The 19,460-nt window shown below is 41.3% G+C and overlaps 1 protein-coding gene and 1 non-coding gene across 2 annotated transcripts in view; both read right to left on the reverse strand.

The window, feature by feature from the left end:
• The window catches only part of LOC126473985 (potassium voltage-gated channel subfamily H member 8), a 493,833-nt gene that overhangs the window by 227,925 nt on the left and 246,448 nt on the right, over positions 1-19,460 (reverse strand). The gene's annotated exons all lie outside the window — the stretch shown is intronic.
• Positions 8,862-8,968, reverse strand: LOC126424572 (U6 spliceosomal RNA). The gene has a single exon (XR_007576195.1). It is a non-coding gene; the product is annotated as a U6 spliceosomal RNA (small nuclear RNA).

The following is a 19,460-nucleotide window of genomic DNA, read 5'->3' on the forward strand; positions in this document are numbered from 1 at the left end:
CCGACCTCCAAATCTTTGAACATGGCACACTCACTCACCAACGTTACTGCGACACTGTATTACTTCCCCATGTGCGCCTTTCTAGGGCTGCGTTCGCTTCTGACTTCATTTTTAGGATTTAGTTCCTCAATCGGTGAAAAAGGAACACCTTTAGGATCACTTAGTTGTCCTGCTGCCTGCCTGCCTACCCGTCTGTCTGTCTACCCGACTGATCGAAACCTTTTTTCTGAGAAACAGGTAAAAGTATCACGTTGAAGATTATATCACATATTGAGGTCTACGTTCCCTTGGCGATTTAAACAAGTGAAGCTTCTAAGTCGATACGATTGAAAGATGTGAAGTTAGGTGATTCGTGATATGTTGTTTCATTTACTTGTTAAATTCTACTTGTTTTCTTGGTCGGTCTCTCGTCCCCAGCTTGCTCGTCTGTCTCCCGTCCGCATTTGTTAGGCAGTTAGTGCCTGTCTGTCTGTCGGTCTGCCGTACGTTAATAGCTGCCTCTGTCATGTTTGTAGGATTCGGTATTAACGAATTTATTTCTTGAAGTGTAACGGCCGAATACCTGAAATATGTTTTTATCTTGCCTATCATCTTGAGAGGTGGTATATGTGTAATGTAGAGCGTGTTTGTATATTTTATGTAAGACTACATTTCATGGGTTTTAATTTAAATGGTCATTTTAGGATATAAGGTTGCCATCTTTCCACCCTAAGAGTTTTTTTTTTAATCAAGTTGCATCTTCGGTGGCAAGTTAATTTTTTTTAATGTTAGTGTTTTGTACCATCTCCATCCCTCCTACGGGGTGCATAGTTTATGTGCTTGTATGGGTTGTTAAAATTTGTAGTTTAAAGTAATCTGATGTGTTGCAGATTTGCACCAGTGTAGTCTTTCAAAGGTTGTTGTGAGTGGTCGTGACTACGGCCGTGTCAAAAGGCAGCGGCAAGGTTCTCAGCCAGAAAGCTCATACTGCCTATATTTGTTCTTTCTGCATCTGAGTAAAATTGTAACTTGATATTTTGAGGGTGCTTTCTGGTTACAATTTTAAATCTGTTAAAAAAAGGGCTTTTAGGAATAAAATTTCCATTTGTTGAAAGAAATTTAATTTGTTTTCATCAGTTACCCACTGGCAACTACTTACACGCTCACATAGTGTGATTAAATGTGTTAATGTTCATGATGAATCGCTAGCAAATACTCAAGAAAAGGTTTTGAAAGTAAATTCACTGTTCGCGGTGACTACAGTGTAATCATCGTCTTTCAATAAAAGTGTCATTTCTGTTTGTCTCATTGAATATTTCTTTCATTTACTTTCTGTTTAGTACTGTAGCAGTTCTTTCTATGTAGGGTCCAAGTTCCGTCGAGCAACTTTACTTGGGAGTGACACATCAAGCGAAAATTACTTTCATCATTAAGTTTTCCACACCAGTGCACACCGGGTAATATGATAAGCGTGGTAGAAAATGGAGAAAAAATCGAGTTTCAGGCTGCTGTTAGATATTTTCGTTTTGGAAGATTCGGCTATTTCGAAGATGAAAAGCGATGAGTTTATGGAATCTTTCAGTCCAAATTCTAGGGAAAGGCTGCTTGATGATGCTAGTTTATTAATACTGTTGCCTTATCGCCGCGCGGAGTGGCCACGTGGTTTGAGGCACCATGTCACGGATTGCGCGGACTCTCCCTCCGGACGCTCGAGTCCACCCTCGGACATCGGAGTGTGTGTTGTTCTTAGCATAAGTTAGTTTAAGTTAAAGTAGTGCCTATGTCTAGGGACGGATGACCTCAGCAGTCTGGTCCCTTAGGAATTCACACACACATTTTTTTAGCTTTATCAAGGATAGTATAAACTGTTAATTATCACCTGGGAAAATTAGATTATTCTATTAATTTTTTGTTTGTTTGAAATTCTAGCTGCACAATACAGCAGCACGCCGCTACAGGATCAAAACATAATGGCAGAGCCTTTTGATAAAGTAAACTTCCGTGATGTAATTCGTTTTCTGCTTTTGAAGGGGAACAACGCTACAAAAAGCCATGCTGACTTGACAGAAGCGTAGAATATTAAGGTAACGTTATGTAATGTGTGACACAGAGTTAGGTGGCCACAGACACTTTCTTTGTGTCAAACAAATCTAAAGAATGAAGAATCGGGAATTACAAGCGAAGTGGAGGCCGTGGGCCTCAAAAGATCGGCTTATCACAATCGAAGCGACTGTAGAAAAAGTGGAAATTGCTCATGGATCAGTTTTCGTGATATTGCGCAATATTTTGATGCCAGAAGTCTCCTCACGCTGTGCTCTGCGCTTGCTCACACCCTCTCATAAAGCCCACCGAAACGAGATAACAGGGGAAATGTTGCAGCTATGTCAAGATTGTTTAGCCGCGCAATCAGAGTGGAGAAGTGCTCGATATATTGTTATGATTCAGAGACAAAGGGGCAAAGCAAGCAATGGAAACACATAGTTTCACCACCGCCGAAATAGGTGACGACACAGTTATCATCATGCAAAGTGATGAGTATTTTTTTGGACTGACCTGGTGTGGTGCTAGCAGATGATACTCGTAAGCGGGAAACTGTCACAGGAGCATGCTACCAAACTCTCCTGACAAGGTTACGAAAGGCTGTCTAGACTAAGCGTTGCGGGAAGCTGTCCAAAAATTCGTTTTTGCTCTACGGTGCCGCCATAGGGCCTTCTGCACAGGGCACCATTGCATGTGTTGCTTCTTTGGGCTACCAAATTTTGTACCATACCCTGCATTCTCTCCTTCCTTAGATGAAGAAAACATTAATGGGCAGGCGTTTACAGAATCACTACGAGGTGATTTTCAAGTTGATGGATTTTCATTACAGCAAAATGTAAACTTCAACAGTCAGTCTCTGCTGCGTCTCGGCTACCCGGCAAACACTGCGCAGCTGGTGGCATACTCAGCAAGCTGACAAGAGTGAGCGCTCTTCTCGCCAGAAGGCGGCAGCAGCATCGCCATCAGAAGTGGCTGGTCCCGCGAACCTATTTGCTTCCGCGGAGTCACTGTGCACAGATAGTTCAAACAGTATCCTGGCGCCTCCATCGTATTTAGGCCGGCGCTCAGTCGTGTCAGGACAGTCTGCTCAGAGAGAGCTCCTTGTGTCAAGCGCTGACAGCAGTCACAGTCTTCCTTAGGAACCATCGCACCTGGTCGAGCTTCGACGCCTGTTATTCTATGAGAAACGGCCGCTACGTGAAGCAACCAGTTCCGTCGTTGAATTCCACCAATACCTGGCTTCTATTGAACACATTCGTGTTGTGGTCTTAAACTTTCAATTGCTACTGTACTAATGACAGTGACTTCAACTCTGGTAATTTAACCTTTTGCCTTACGCCAATTAAGAGTACAATGTCTCTCTTCGTGGAGAACAAGATTGAACAGTGAACTTCCAATTGCGATACTAACTTTAAAACTTTCGTACTGAGTCCAGATCTCAAACTTTTAATTATTTCAGATCTGGCCTTCTGCTAGTCAATCATTTATTTCCTCTCTTTCTGTAACTTTAAGTGAACCAAACGAAATTAACGTTTTTTGTAAATCAAACTCCCGAAGGGGGACAACTCGTATTATTGCTTTCGATCTGAGAAGCGTACTTTTTATGTGTTCGTGAATAATCAAATGAACTTCTTACGCATTGTTTACCTGGGATGTAATCTCTATGTACCGCTACCTAGGCGATAGATATCACTCTCCACCAAGTTATTCGCCATCGGGAAAAATTTATCGTCTTGAAGGGTAAATAGGTAGAAAAGGAGCAACACCACCATAAAGTTTTCATGTATACAGTTCGATGTATTTTCGAGTTGATTATGAAAACCTTATGATTAACTTTTGTACTGTTCCTGAACGTTCTATAAATAAATTAGCTACTATGAAGGGAGAGGGGGCTTCCGTTAACATCTCCATCCATCTGCTCATAAAATTCACCATTAAACTGAAAATAAGGTGCCAGATGCACAAATAAAGCTGTGATGTTTTGGCAAACTGTTGCCCACTAAGTGACAAAGAATCCTTTAAAGGTTAATTGGTATGTTATGACACCACGTCAAAAGTCACCAGCAGATCCATACTATTTAGCCTGATGTTGCTAAGTCCTTGTATAAAATCCGTAGAATTACGATTGCGGTGATTACATTTTCCTACCAACGGTTTCAATAATAATGTTAAATATACTGCCGGAAAAAATTTGTACACCTGGGAAGATGAAGTATATGGCATATGCCACTAGGGAGATATTAGATGTACTGATGATTTCAGAGCCGTCTGTCAACAGGTACCGCAGTTGCATAGCTATCAGAGCGTCATCTGTTTCTATCCTTTAGTAGGGAATGTTCATAGACAGAAGGCTCAGAGTGGTGCAGATATGAGTAGCAAGCAGGTAACCATGCCACGAAGACGCGCCGTTCTTCCCATAGTCAAATGAGCTATTTTGAAAGGGGTCAAATTATCATCTTCTGAGTTGTGGGATAGTCCTTTCGGAAAAAAATGCAACGCAAGTAGGACTTGTTGCGACAGTTGTGGAAAGAAGCTGATGTCAGTGGTCACGCGAGTATTTTCACACCTCTAAACGAGATTCTAGAAGTCCAGGCAGCACAGCCGCCTGTCAAGATCGTCGTATTGTAAGGGCAGCAATGGCAGATCGTACAGATACCACAGTGCAGGTAAGATGTGTCAACAAGGACTGTTACGAACCGATTAGTAGCAGTGCAACTACGGACATGCGCACCTCTAGCGCGTCTTCCACTCACGGCACAGCATCGACGTGCACAGCTGACTGATGCCGTCGGAGGATCACTTGGAAGATGTAATGATACGACGTGGTCTTCAGCGATGGAAGCAATTTTGCCTGCACGCAAGTGAATGGTTGTTTACGCGTAAGACGTAGACCTGGCGAGCGCTGTCTCGTAGAGTGCATTCGTCCAAGCAACACTGGCTGCCCTGCGAGAAGTGCGGCAACACCCCTGTCCAGCAAGATCAGCGGACGTGACTCCAATCGAGCACGTATGGGATGTGACGGAACGATAAGTGGCTCGTGCCACTCGTTAACCAACAACTCTTAAAGAACTACGGGAACAGGTGGGGCACGCGTGGCTTATCGTATCCCAGAACAGCATTCGTCAACTGTCCGATCGACTGGATGCCAGGGTCAGCATCTGAATTGCCGCCTGTGCAGGCAACACCACGTACTAATATGGGTGCTTCAGCATTGGTCGCTAACTGATACCTCAGAAGCGCTTGTGCTATTGATTCATAAATGTAGTCATTTCATGTACTCCATATGTGATACTGTAACAATAAATCTTGAATGAAATGGAAACCTCTGAAAGGGTGTACTGTATATTTTCGGCAGTGCATTTGGCAGAACTACACGCTGGTGATCTAGTACTGCTCCTTATTGACCGCATAGACACATCCTCTAGACGCTCTAGCTTATTCATCTTGTGAACTTATTTCTTTTCCTTTTTTTTTCTTTTCTTTTTTGCCCTCTACAGCTGCCTCTAGTACCACGGAAGACATTCCCTCACGTCTTAACAGATGTCCTATCATCCTGCTCCTTCTCCTTGTGTTTTCCACATATCCCTATCTTCTCCGATTCTGTGCAGAGCCTCCTCATTCCTTACCTTATCAGTCCACCTAATTTTCAACATTTATCTGTAGCATCACATCTCTGATGCTTCGATTCTCTTCTATTCTGGTTTTACGAATGTCCATGATTCACATCCGTACAATGCTGTGCTCCTGACTTACATTCTTAGAAATTTCGTCCTCAAATGAAGACTAGACTTATCTTGGCCAGGAACGCCCTTTCTGTCAGGGCTACCTGCTTTTGATGTCACTGCTCCGTTCGGTGTTGGTTACTTCGCGGCCTAGGTAGTAGAATTCCTTAACTTCATCTGTTTCGTGACCGCCAATCCTGATGTTGAGTTTCTCGCTGTTCTTGTTTCTGCTGCTTCTCATTACTTTCGTCATCCTTCGATTTATTCTCAATCCATATGCCATACACATTAGATAGTTCATTCAATTCAGCACATCGTGTAATACTTCCTCACTCTCACTCAGGATAGTAATGTCATCAGCGAATCGTATCAGTGATACTTTTTCACTTTGAATTTTAATTCCTTTATTTCCATCATTGCTTCTTCGATGTATAGATGAAACAATAGGGGCGAAAGACTACATCCCTGTCTTACACCCATTTTAATCCGAGCGCTTTGTTCTTGGTCGTCCACTCTTACTATTCACTCTTGACTGTTGTACATATTGTATATGATCCGTCTCTCCCTATGGCTTACCCCAATTTTTCTCATAATTTCGAACATGCACCATTTTACGTTGTCGAACGCTTTTTCCAGGTCGACAAATCCTATAAACGTGTCTTGATTTCGCTTTAGTCTTGCTTCAATTATCAAGCGCATCGTCAGGATTGCCTCTCTTGTGCCTTTACCTTTTCGAAGCCCTAACTGTTCGTGATCTAGCACATTCTCAATTTTCTTTTCCATTCTCCTTATATTATTCTTGTCAGCAACTTGGATGAAAGAGCTGTTACTCTGATTGTGTGATAATTTTCTCACTTGTCAGCTCTCGCAGTCTTCGGGATAGTGTGGATGATATTTTTTTCGGAAGCCAGATGGTATGTCGCCAGACTCATACATTCTACACACCAACGAGAACAGTCATTTTCTTGCCATTCTCCCGATGATTTTAGAACTTCTAGTGGAACTTTATCTATTCCTTCAGTCTTATTTGATCCCAAGTCCTCCAAAGCTCTCTTAAATTAAATTTCTAATGCTGGATCCCCTATCTCTTCTAAATCGACTCCTGTTTCTTCTTCTATCACATTAGCCAAATCTTCCTCCGCCTCATAGAGGTCTTCAAAGTACTCTTTCCACCTGTCCGCTCTCTTCTCTGCATGTAACAGTGTAATTCCCGTGGCCGGCCGGTGTGGCCGAGCGGTTCTAGGCGCTTCAGGCTGGAACCGCGCGACCGGTACGGTCGCGGGTTGGAATCCTGCCTTGGGCATGCTGTGTGTGATGTCCTTAGGTTAGTTAGTTTTAAGCAGTTCTAAGTTCTAGGGGACTGATGATCTCAGATGTTACGTCCCATAGTGCTCAGATCCATTTTTTTGTAATTCCCGTTGCGCTCTTAATGTTACCACCCTTGGTTTTAATGTCACCGTAGGATGTTTTGTGTATCCTGTGCGCTGAGTCAGTTCTTCCGACATTCACTTCTTTTTCGATTTCTTCACGTTTTTCATGCAGCCATTTCGTCTTAGCCTCCCTGCACCTCCTGTTGATTTCATTCCTCAGCGAGTTGTATTTCTGTGTTCCTGAATACATCTGAACATTTTTCTGCTTACTACTTTCATCGATCAGCTGAAGAATTTCTTCTGTTACCCATGGTTTCTTCGCAGTTACATTCATTGTACCTATGTTGTTCTTTCCAAATTCTGTGAGTGCCCTCTTTAGAGATGTCCATTCAGCTTCATCTGTACTGCCTACTGAGCTACCCCTTATTGCTGTATCTATAGCCTTAGAGAAATTCAAGCGTGTCTCGTCAGCCTTTAGTACTTCTGTATCTCAGTTCTTTGCGTATTGATTCTTACCGAGTAATCTCTTGAATTTCAGCCTACTATTCATCACTACTTCATTGTGATTCGCTCTTGGGTATGTCTTACACCCAATTTCGGAATCTCTGTCTGACCATGATGTAATCTGACTGAAGTCTTCCCATATTACCTGGTCTTTTCTAAGTATACTTCCTCCTTTTGTGATTCTTGACAGAGTATTCGCTATTACTAGCTCAAATTTATTACAGAATTCAATTAGTCTTCCTCCTCTCTCATTCCTTGTCCCAAGCCCATATTCTCCTGTAACCATTTCTTCTGCTCCTTCCCCTACAAATGCATTCCAGCCCCTCATGATTATTAGATTTTGGTCTATCCTTACGTACTACACTAGCCTTTCAACATCATCATATATTCTCTGTCTCTCGTCAACTTCAGCTTGTGACGTTGGTATTTGTACCTGAACTACCGTTGTCGGTGTTGGTTTACTGTAGTTTCTGATAAGAATAATCCTATCACTGAACTGTTCACAGTAACACACTCTCTGCCTTTCCTTTCTATTCGTAAGAAACCCTACTTCAGTTGTACCAATCTCTGCTGCTCCAGTTATGTCAATTTCTGTTGCTGTTGATATTACTCTGTACTCATCTGACCAGAAATCCTTGTCTTCTTTCCATTTCACTTCGCTGAAACCGTACTATATCTAGATTGGGTATTTGCATTTCCCTTTTCAGATTTTGTGCCCTGAACCTCTGTCCGCTCCTCCGCCCTCTTTGACAAGGTTGTTGCGGAAGGAGGGTTACTTCTCATACTCGATTTTTTCGGCCTCCCATGCTGATTATTAATCAAAATTTAATCGGTGGCGTGTTTCGAACAAGGGACCAATGACGTTTGGCTTACTAATCAAAGACATTACCTCTTTTTTTTTTTTGTTGAACTCATTTGTTCTATATTGTTCGTTAAATTTGTTCATGGCGGACGTCCGATGACCCTCGTTCAGGATGTTCATTCATCCGTTCACACTGCTTTTTATTACAGATGCTAGCTTAACTCTGTGACCGAACACGCTGAGCTCCCGTGCCGGCAGACAATTGCACCATCGTAGCACTATGTTTCTTTTTGTTGATCTCATTTTGTTCGTTACAGTTGTGTTCCATTTGTTCGGGGCAGACGTCCTATGACGTCCGTTTAAGTTCTTCGTTGATCCATTCACTCAGTTTTTTTTATTGCAGAGGGCATCTAACCCCCTGACCGAACACGTTGAGCTACCGTGCCGGCCATGGAATACTTCACGATTTTGCGTGTGATCCTTGCCCAGGGGCCATGCTAATCTTTTACGTATCGTTCCAATTTTACTATATATACCGCCGAAGCGAGTACGGATGCATCGGGTGTGAATTTTCTTAGACGTTTATGATATTGTGGGCTGTTTCCCACATCCGCATAGGTGAATACCGGCTTCTGTCACATCCCGCCTGTGTTACACGATTCGCAAATGTTTAAGGAACGTCCGCACACTTCCACATGGGATAAGACTGGACGCAGACACAAATATACCTACCGTGGTGCGAAGGTGGGGTTGAAGGGGCGAACAGACGGCGACAGGAAGGGCATCCAGCCACCCCGTACCGCTAACAGTGACAAATACAGATAAACACGCCGACTCCGCGAAAAAACAGGACAAGCCCAGGAAAAAGAAGGATGTGTTGATTACACTGGATGGGAGGTGCATATTTTAGGCTTTGATCTACACGTAAACCACAAGAGGGAGTCGTTTGCCATCGTTTATCTAGTTTTGAACACTATGACCTCCCCGTCCACACTACATACTCGTGAGCCCGTCCATGCAAACCTGTAATGTTGTTACGTTACACAGTTACAGGATCCAGGAGCGTCGCAGTGTGGAATAGATGATAACTAATATTTTTTGTTTTGCTTGTGTGCTAGCCACTCGGAGCGAACCTGCTGAAGCGGAGGAGGAATACCGGAAAAAAGGAGGAAAAAAGAAACAAACCGACCCCACGTCGAACGAAATGGAAATATGGGGCTTCTTAACTAGATTACTGAGTGATGTTTGTATGTCCTGTAGGAATACGCCCACAGTAGGCTGAAAGAGCAGAATGTCGTTTGTCATGAGGAAGCTTCCAATACGAATTCTGTGTTCGGAATAACTGGAAGTGCTTCTGGGCGAGCATTTTTTTTTTCTTTTTTTTTCTCTGGCAGTTGCTCAGATTAGCATGCGACTGTTACGAGATTTCTCTCGTAGAATGCTAGCAGCTGCACGTTGATAATTTAAAATTATTAACCTAAGAAAAGAACCAGCGCGAATGATGAATTGTAAGCTTGGAAGTTAGAACAGTACTTTCACCAAATGTACGTAACTAAAACAAGTTCCAACTTCCTTGGCGACGTATGAATTTTTGAGATTTAGGCTGTGTTCCTCGGTAAGATTATATGCCTGATGTTTCGTTTCCTGCGCTGAGACAGACGCTGCGCTAGAGGTATTTAAATTTTCCAACTTTGTTTTCATCTTCAGTACCAAGGAATGAAGAGAGTTATAAATTTAAATAGCACAAAAGTTTTTTTTTCATGATTAGCAGCTTTCGGAAGAAGCAAGCCGACTGTCGAAAATCAATTTTGGCTGACTAGTTTAGATGTTTAGGTCTGAATCGATTTTGCTAACATGGGTAAATAAGGGCTCTGCACTATTCTCACAATGAGTTTGAAAATCAGCTGTTCGAGTTCCCTATTTAGTTTGTACAATTTCTGCTTCTTTTCGCTTCAGTATAGGAGGTGGACAACTCATTTCTGAATACCGTGTATTCTCTTTTCCTTCGCTACACAAATGCCGACTTGTTCAGTTCATCTAATATTTTTGAAAAGCAGTTAGAAACCTGAAACCATAAGTATGTTTCAAAAATAGAGGAATGTTTACGTGTGAGCAAACACAGATGGTGGTAGACAAAATGTGACACAGAAACTGCTTTTTTAAAATTGATATTGGAGTATTTACACGATCATCTAGAGGCGAATTGGAAAACTGATTTACGTTAAGCACATTCGGAAGCCACATGTACTCGCATATCTGATGTCAGGCGTTCCTGTTGATATTTTTTCTCAGTTAACAGTACAGAAGATACTCGTGATAACTAAAAATGTAGAGAGTATTTCCTGCATTACAGTTAACAGAACTGTGATTAGGACAACGTAGATCACTGACGTCAGGTTAGTTTGACGTATGCACGGCAGTCCTTTTAGTTCTTGTCAGTCTTAATACTGGTTTTATGCAGCCCGTCACGCATTTCTCTCCTATGTGATCCTCCCGTCTCAGCGCACCACTTACGTCAAACGTCCTCTGTTATTTGTTTGGCTTATTCCAATGTCCGTCTTCAACTACGGTTTTCGTCTATTGTAGCTACATATATCCTTACATTGTGGCCCTCTTCTCGTTCTTTTTCTCTTCCCTCGCCGATTCTGCTTTGTACCTCCTCATTTCTAATGCTATCAGCCTCGTGCAGTCACATCTTCCTAATTTCGATTGTTTTATTTACCCGTTTTCCTAAGGTCTATAATTCTCTTCCGCACACTGCTGTGCTCGAGATGTGCAGTCTCACAAATTCCACCCTCATCTTAAGTGCTATGTTGGATACTAGTAGACTTATCTTTGTAAGCGTGGTTCGATATAAACAGGAAGCCACAACGTCTTTCTTTGGCAAAACGATTGCAGATAAATCACCGGATACTTGGTAGATGACTTTTCAAAACAACTTTAGACTGATTCTTGACTTATTCGTCTGTCTGGAGCCGTTATCCAATTGAATTAATGTAAGGGAAGGGAAGATTCAGCGCAGTGCGATTGGTTGCGGGTTAGTCAACGTGACAACGTCCCAGAAATGTTTAACAAAATGAAGGAACGGTTGCAGCCTGTGGTCTGATCGCCTGCATAATCATCAGAGGCGAACCAAACTCAAATAGGAGATGCTAGAAAAAAATACGTTGTACACCAGGGAAAGAGCTTCTATTAAAATTCCAAGAGGAAACATTCCAAGACAAGAATCATATGCTGGTAAGACTTCAAAGATCGGACCTGTAAGAATGCATACCGATAACAGCTCTTTCTACGCTCAAACCGCAAATGGAATAGGACGGAGGACACGAACAGACTGACGTCACATTAAGGTAAGTACGAGTATATGAGCCAGCAGAAACGAATGGGGAATCATCCTGGCGACGAACCGGGCCGAAACTGTGGAAATCCACTGACATGAGCGACTTTAACAGACGGCCGGTTATGGAAAATATGCATCTTCGTGACTTCGCTGCGCAAACACGGTCCCATTAAATGTCGAGCGTGCAACCGCATAAATTCCGCTTCTTCTCTTTTTAACATTTCGGCCCACATCGTTCAGCTATCTTCAGTCAACCGAAGGACTGACGCAACAGCTTTTTTTCTTTTTTATCAAGGTTATTTCATCCCCCACGCCTAGTGAAGTTCGGTGGCAGGAGGAACAAGACTACTGGTCAGGTGACTACAGGGTTATAAACACAAAATCAAATAGGGGTAATGCAGGAGTAGGTTTAATAATGAATAGGAAAATAGGAATGCGGGTAAGCTACTACAAACAGCGTAGTGAACGCATTATTGTGGCCAAGATAGATACGAAGCCCATGCCTACTACAGTAGTACAAGTTTATATGCCAACTAGCTCTGCAGATGACGAAGAAATTGAAGAAATGTATGATGAAATAAAAGAAATTATTCAGATAGTGAAGGGAGACGAAAATTTAATAGTCATGGGTGACTGGAATTCGAGTGTAGGAAAAGGGAGAAAAGGAAACATAGTAGGTGAATATGGATTGGGGCTAAGAAATGAAAGAGGAAGCAGCCTGGTAGAATTTTGCACAGAGCATAAATTAATCATAGCTAACACTTGGTTCAAGAATCATAAAAGAAGGTTGTATACATGGAAGAACCCTGGAGATACTAAAAGGTATCAGATAGATTATATAATGGTAAGACAGAAATTTAGGAACCAGGTTTTAAATTGTAAGACATTTCCAGGGGCAGATGTGGACTCTGACCACAATCTATTGGTTATGACCTGTAGATTAAAACTGAAGAAATTGCAAAAAGGTGGGAATTTAAGGAAATGGGACCTGGATAAACTGACTAAACCAGATGTTGTACAGTTTCAGGGAGAGCATAAGGGAACAATTGACAGGAATGGGGGAAAGAAATGCAGTAGAAGAAGAATGGGTAGCTTTGAGGGATGAAGTAGTGAAGGCAGCAGAGGATCAAGTAGGTAAAAAGACGAGGGCTAGTAGAAATCCTTGGGTAACAGAAGATATATTGAATTTAATTGATGAAAGGAGAAAATATAAAAATGCAGTAAATGAAGCAGGCAAGAGGAATACAAACGTCTTAAAAATCAGATCGACAGGAAGTGCAAAATGGCTAAGCAGGGATGGCTAGAGGACAAATGTAAGGATGTAGAGGCTTATCTCACTAGGGGTAAGATAGATACTGCCTACAGGAAAATTAAAGAGACCTTTGGAGATAAGAGAACGACTTGTATGAATATCAAGAGCTCAGATGGAAACACAGTTCTAAGCAAAGAAGGGAAAGCAGAAAGGCGGAAGGAGTATATAGAGGGTCTATACAAGGGCGATGTACTTGAGGACAATATTATGGAAATGGAAGAGGATGTAGATGAAGATGAAATGGGAGATACGATACTGCGTGAAGAGTTTGACAGAGCACTGAAAGACCTGAGTCGAAACAAGGCCCCCGGAGTAGACAACATTCCATTGGAACTACTGACAGCCTTGGGAGAGCCAGTCCTGACAAAACTCTACCATCTGGTGAGCAAGATGTATGAAACAGGCGAAATACCCTCAGACTTCAAGAAGAGTATAATAATTCCAATCCCAAAGAAAGCAGGTGTTGACAGATGTGAAAATTACCGAACTATCAGTATAATAAGTCACAGCTGCAAAATACTAACACGAATTCTTTACAGACGAATTGAAAAACTAGTAGAAGCCAACCTCGGGGAAGATTAGTTTGGATTCCGTAGAAACACTGGAACACGTGAGGCAATACTGACCTGACGACTTATCTTAGAAGAAAGATTAAAGAAAGGCAAACCTACGTCTCTAGCATTTGTAGACTTAGAGAAAGCTTTTGACAATGTTCACTGGAATGCTCTCTTTCACATTCTAAAGGTGGCAGGGGTAAAATACAGGGAGTGAAAGGCTATTTACAATTTGTACAGAAATCAGATGGCAGTTATAAGAGTCGAGGGACATGAAAGGGAAGCAGTGGTTGGGAAGGGAGCAAGACAGGGTTGTAGCCTATCCCCGATGTTGTTCAATTTGTATATTGAGCAAGCAGTAAAGGAAACAAAAGAAAAATTCGGAGTAGGTATTAAAATCCATGGAGAAGAAATAAAAACTTTGAGGTTCGCCGATGACATTGTAATTCTGTCAGAGACAGCAAAGGACTTGGCAGAGCAGTTGAATGAAATGGACAGTGTCTTGAAAGGAGGATATACGATGAACATCAACAAAAGTAAAACGAGGATAATGGAATGTAGTCGAATTAAGTCGGGTGATGCTGAGGGAATTAGATTAGGAAATGAGACACTTAAAGTAGTAAAGGAGTTTTGCTATTTGGGGAGCAAAATAACTGATGGTGGACGAAGTAGAGAGGATATAAAATGTAGACTGGCAATGGCAAGGAAAGCGTTTCTGAAAAAGACAAATTTGTTAACATCGAGTATAGATTTAAATGTCAGGAAGTCATTTCTGAAACTATTTGTATGGAGCCTGTATGGGAGTGAAACATGGACGATAAATAGTTTAGACAAGAAGAGAATAGAAGCTTTCGAAATATGGTGCTACAGAAGAATTCTGAAGATTAGATGGGTAGATCACATAACTAATGAGGAAGTATTGAATAGGATTGGGGAGAAGAGAAGTTTGTGGCACAACTTGACCAGAAGAAGGGATCGGTTGGTAGGACATGTTCTGAGGCATCAAGGGATCACCAATTTAGTATTGGAGGGCAGCGTGGAGGGTAAAAATCATAGAGGGAGACCAAGAGATGAATACACTAAGCAAATTCAGAAAGATGTAGGTTGCAGTAGGTGCTGGGAGATGAAGCAGCTTGCACAGGATAGAGTAGCATGGAGAGCTGCATCAAACCAGTCTCAGGACTGAAGACCACAACAACAACAACAACAACAACGCCTATTGCCGGATACCATGACTTTTACAAGCTAAAACTTGTATCTGTATTAACTGAATTAATCGCAAAACGAAATTCAACTTCTTGTTTCACATCAGAGCTCCAAAAGATAAAGTAGAGGGTAAGATTTTGAAATTTTCGTACAGCGCAGTGTGACCAGCGTCAATGCAGTGCTCTGTAACGGTCGATTTATGGAGCTGTAAGAGCCGGGTATACCTTCGGTAAGTCTTTCATGGACTGCACGAGTCATCTGCCCGATGTATGAAAGGCCACAATTGCAGGGGACCTCGTAACATCAGCCTCCCGGAGCATTAGATCTTCTTTAACGTGACCCAAGAATGCTGCTGTCTCGTTGGAGGGCGACAAATTACTTTGACGAACTGTCCTATTTTCGACGGATTCCCACATACGGCAAGAAAGCCATGGATTTAAATGTTTCTGTATCTTTTTTTGCTTCCCATATGCCCACCTTTGGTTTGCTGATAGCGCCTTGTGTATCTGCGTTGGAGAACTCCCGTTGGCTTGGAAAACCCTCATTAAACGTAGAAGCTCATTCTCCAGACTGTCCTCGTAATCATTTGCACGTAAATATAAATTCGTATTTGTTATTTAATGCTGACTGGCGACTCCATAGAGTGCTGTGTGCACAACGACGATATACGTGAAATCAGAAGGAAGGTCAGCGTTGGCCGTAATGTTGGTGGTTTATTGACAGCAAAATCGATTTTCAATCACATAGTGATCATCTGCAGTGCTGTAGTGTACAAATTAAACTCATATTCACTGGTGTCAAGTTATTATCAATAACCAAAGCTATGAAACGATCACAATAATAATTAGTTATTTAATAACCAACTTTTAAAACGTACTGGCGATGTCACCATGAGTAGTTCCTTGTCGTCCTTGGTACGAAATTTGTTAATGTAGGACGCCGAGGAGAAGGCCATGGAATATGATAGCTTGAAGTTCACAGTATTTTTGAGATAATTTGACGACATGTTTATTGTGTGGCTCCATTGTGAAGATATATTTCATGAATTTTTCATTCATTTGATTCCATCGATTCAGAAATCCAGTTTACAGTGGAAATCGAAAAGGAGGGTTGTCCTCGATTTTTGAATGTTGATTAGACTTTGGGACATGAAGTATACATCTATATCACACTCAGCAGGTCACCTAATAGCGTGTGGCGAAGTGTACTTCTGGTACCACTAACTGATCCCCCTACCATGTTCTACTTGCGATTGGCGCGTGGGAAGAACGATAGTCGCTAATCCTATATATTGGCTCTAATTTCTCGAATTCTCTTGTCGTAATCATTAAGCGGGATGTATATGGGAGGAAGTAAAATGTTTTTTGTCTCTTCACGGAAAGCGCTCTCTCGAAATTTCAATACTAATCCTCTCCTTGATGCACAACTCCTCTCTTGTAGCTTCTGCCAATGGAATTTATTGAGCATCTCAGTAACGCTCTCTCGCAGGCTAAACGATCGCTTGAGGAAACGTGCTGCTCTTCTTTGTATCTTCTCTACCTGTTCCGTCAGTCCTTTCTGGTAAGAGTCCAAGATTTATGTACAATACTCAAGAATAAGACAAAAAAATGTGTTGTAAGACATTTATTTAGTGGATGAATTACATTTCCTTAAGATTCTTCTTATGAATCACAGTCTGGCATCTGCTTTTCCTCTTATTCGTTTATGTGGTCATTCTTCTTAAGGTCGCGTGGGACGGATACTGTTAGATATTTTAAGGTGGATAGTGTTTCCATCATTTTGTCGTCAATAATGTATCCGTACAGTAGCAAATTTCTTTTCCTATGTCTGTGCCATATGTTACTTTTGTTTACGTTCAGGTTAACTGCCAGGGCATGCAGCTTTCATCAATTCTCTAGAGTTCAGGGTCCAAACAGATACTGGCTTCTAGAGTTGCTCTTTGTTACAAAAAAGCGTATCACCTGCGCACAACCTTACAGAGTATTCTTCGCTTTCTAGTAGATCATTTATATACAATGTAAACAATAAGGGTCCTACAGCACTTTCTTGAGGTGCTCTGGAAATTACTTTTACATCTGTCGATTTTGTTCTGTTAAGAGTGATTAAAAGCGACATGTTGAGTTCTACCTGCAAGAAGGCATTGAGTCCAGTCGCATATTTGTTGAGATACCCGATAAGCACGTATATTTCGCACTGAACGACAGTACTGGAAGGTGTCAAATGTCTTCTGGAAGTCAAGGAAAACAGCACCAACCTGAGTGCTGTTGTCTACAGTGCTATGGATCTCGTGGAGGAACAGAGTGAGCTGAGTTTTGCAAGATCTCTATTTGCGGCGGGCCGGAGTGGCCGTGCGGTTCTAGGCGCTGCAGTCTGGAACCGAGCGAATGCTACGGTCGCAGGTTCGAATCCTGCCTCGGACATGGATGTGTGTGAAGTTCTTAGGTTAGTTAGGTTTAATTAGTTCTACGTTCTAGGCGAGTGTTGACCTTAGAAATTAAGTCGCATAGTACTCAGAGCCATTTGAACCATTTGAACCATCTATTTGCGGTATCCAAGTTGACTTTTATAGAAGAGATTTTCATTCTCCAGAAACGTCATAATTTTTGAGCATAAAACATGTTCCCTATTCTAGAAGATTGAATTTAATGAATAGGTCTCGAGGTACATCGGAAGCCTATGTATGTTTCATAGCTAGGGCACATCTAGATTTTCAACTGTAGTTACTTTTGCTTCTATCAAGATATCACTTGTTTTGATAGTTTAAGACCTTTTTCAAGTTCTTGAGTTCTGTCTGTTTCGTAAGACGCTAACTACGGTTAAAATTAATTGTCTTTGCAACAATTTTAATTTCTCACTAAGTCTTTATTTTTTGCTGTTTCCCATGCAAGAATTCACTTGCCCTTTACATTTAATTTCTGTGTCATAAACTGATTTTTTTGGTAACAACGACAAATAGCAAACCATATGATTAGACGTCGGTCGGACACAGAGTATAATTTGCATAATGGTCTGTTACATAAGAATGTGTGGATTTTTCCGTTTATATAATGCATTACGTTTCTATCGTAATGGATTCAGTTTTCTTGTTAGTATTATGAGTTTCACATTGAATGCATTGCCTTGATCAACTACATTATATCATTTTCTACGACGTTCTTACAACTGGCGTTCTAACGCGCCTGGAATATGCCATTCGAAACACAAGTAATACGATTTGCATTTCATCTAAGCTCACTTATAGTGAAGGAAATTACATAGAACTTGGTGTTCTGTTTGGCTATGAAATATTGTGTCATATGCAAAAATATTATTCACGTTAACAGAAGCAAATTACCAACGTTATTGTGGGTGTAGTGTTCGCCGTTCCGAGAAAAAATGAATTTATCTTTCATTACTGTCATGGAACCCGTTTTCATGTGCAAGCGTTGCGGAGTACATTGGTATACTTGAACGAAATATGATCTTACTGAGTACTGGACGATATTTGTGACTGGGATTAGGATTTTTCTTCTCCTGTGTCTTTAGAAGGCGGAACAGCATGTACTGTCCTAAACTGTTCGATTTATTATATCGTTCGGAAGGCGGCTGGTTCATTCGATCACGCACAATAGCCTATAGTATTCGTATTTTAATAAATGTAACGTTTGCAGACATGAAAGTTTACATTTTAAAGATGTATAAATGCGTACCTGAGGCTACTGTCATTGTAACGCTGTGACATTTGTTGAAGTGTGTAAGCTTACAATTGATCCAGAGCCCTGATTACATACAGAAATAATATCGTGATGAATGAATAACAGCTGTGTCACATGTCATCACTTTATGGAATACATACTGGGGAGGTTTAAAGTTTAACTCAATATTTGAACTCGCTATCTCTAATATTTGTGCCACCATGCAAGCGTCAGTAAGCCTTCCGACGGAGCACAAGAAGATGTCTATCGCAAACCGCTTGTTCATTCACAGAGTTGATACGTTGTGATGTGCCAGAGGTAGGCCACAGTTCAAAATCAAGATTATTTCCTTAGTAAAATAACCAGTCTATTATATTCTTGTCGCTATATGATCAATTTCTGTAATATAAAGCCAAAACCCACGATTAGAAGAAAAAGAAAATGTCAAATAAGAAAAGGAGGAAACGTAGGGCTATGTAGCGACTCAGAAAGTGTTTAAGACTTAACCGTCATGAGACTGCAAAATGTGATGAATATGAGCTCAGTGAAGAAAAGAAGGCAGAACTACCAGTACTTCAAGGGATACGTAAATGAGTGACTTCTATGATGTCACGGGAAAGTTATCCCATAGTCGATTGCTTGCAACACTTAAGGCTGAGCGTAAACATTGTGATGATTAATTTACTTTTATAAAATGAGAATCGAGTTTCTATAAGTCTTACTGACGTGGGAAAATTTCATTTGGGAATAGATACTTGAAGTTGTGATTAAGGAGTTTTCGGTCTAGCTGTCTTAGAAAACGGTAAATATGACTTCCTACTGTGCGTCATCAGGAAACTATCTGTAGGCAGTTTCAATCCGGAGCGTTTTAGTGATATGCCTCACACAGAAATTTAGGGAAAGATTATCATGCTGGGAATTGCTATTGTGAAAGCAGAACATTGAAATAGTCGAATA

Source organism: Schistocerca serialis, chromosome 1 (assembly GCF_023864345.2).
Source record: "Schistocerca serialis cubense isolate TAMUIC-IGC-003099 chromosome 1, iqSchSeri2.2, whole genome shotgun sequence".
NCBI lineage: Eukaryota > Metazoa > Arthropoda > Insecta > Orthoptera > Acrididae > Schistocerca > Schistocerca serialis.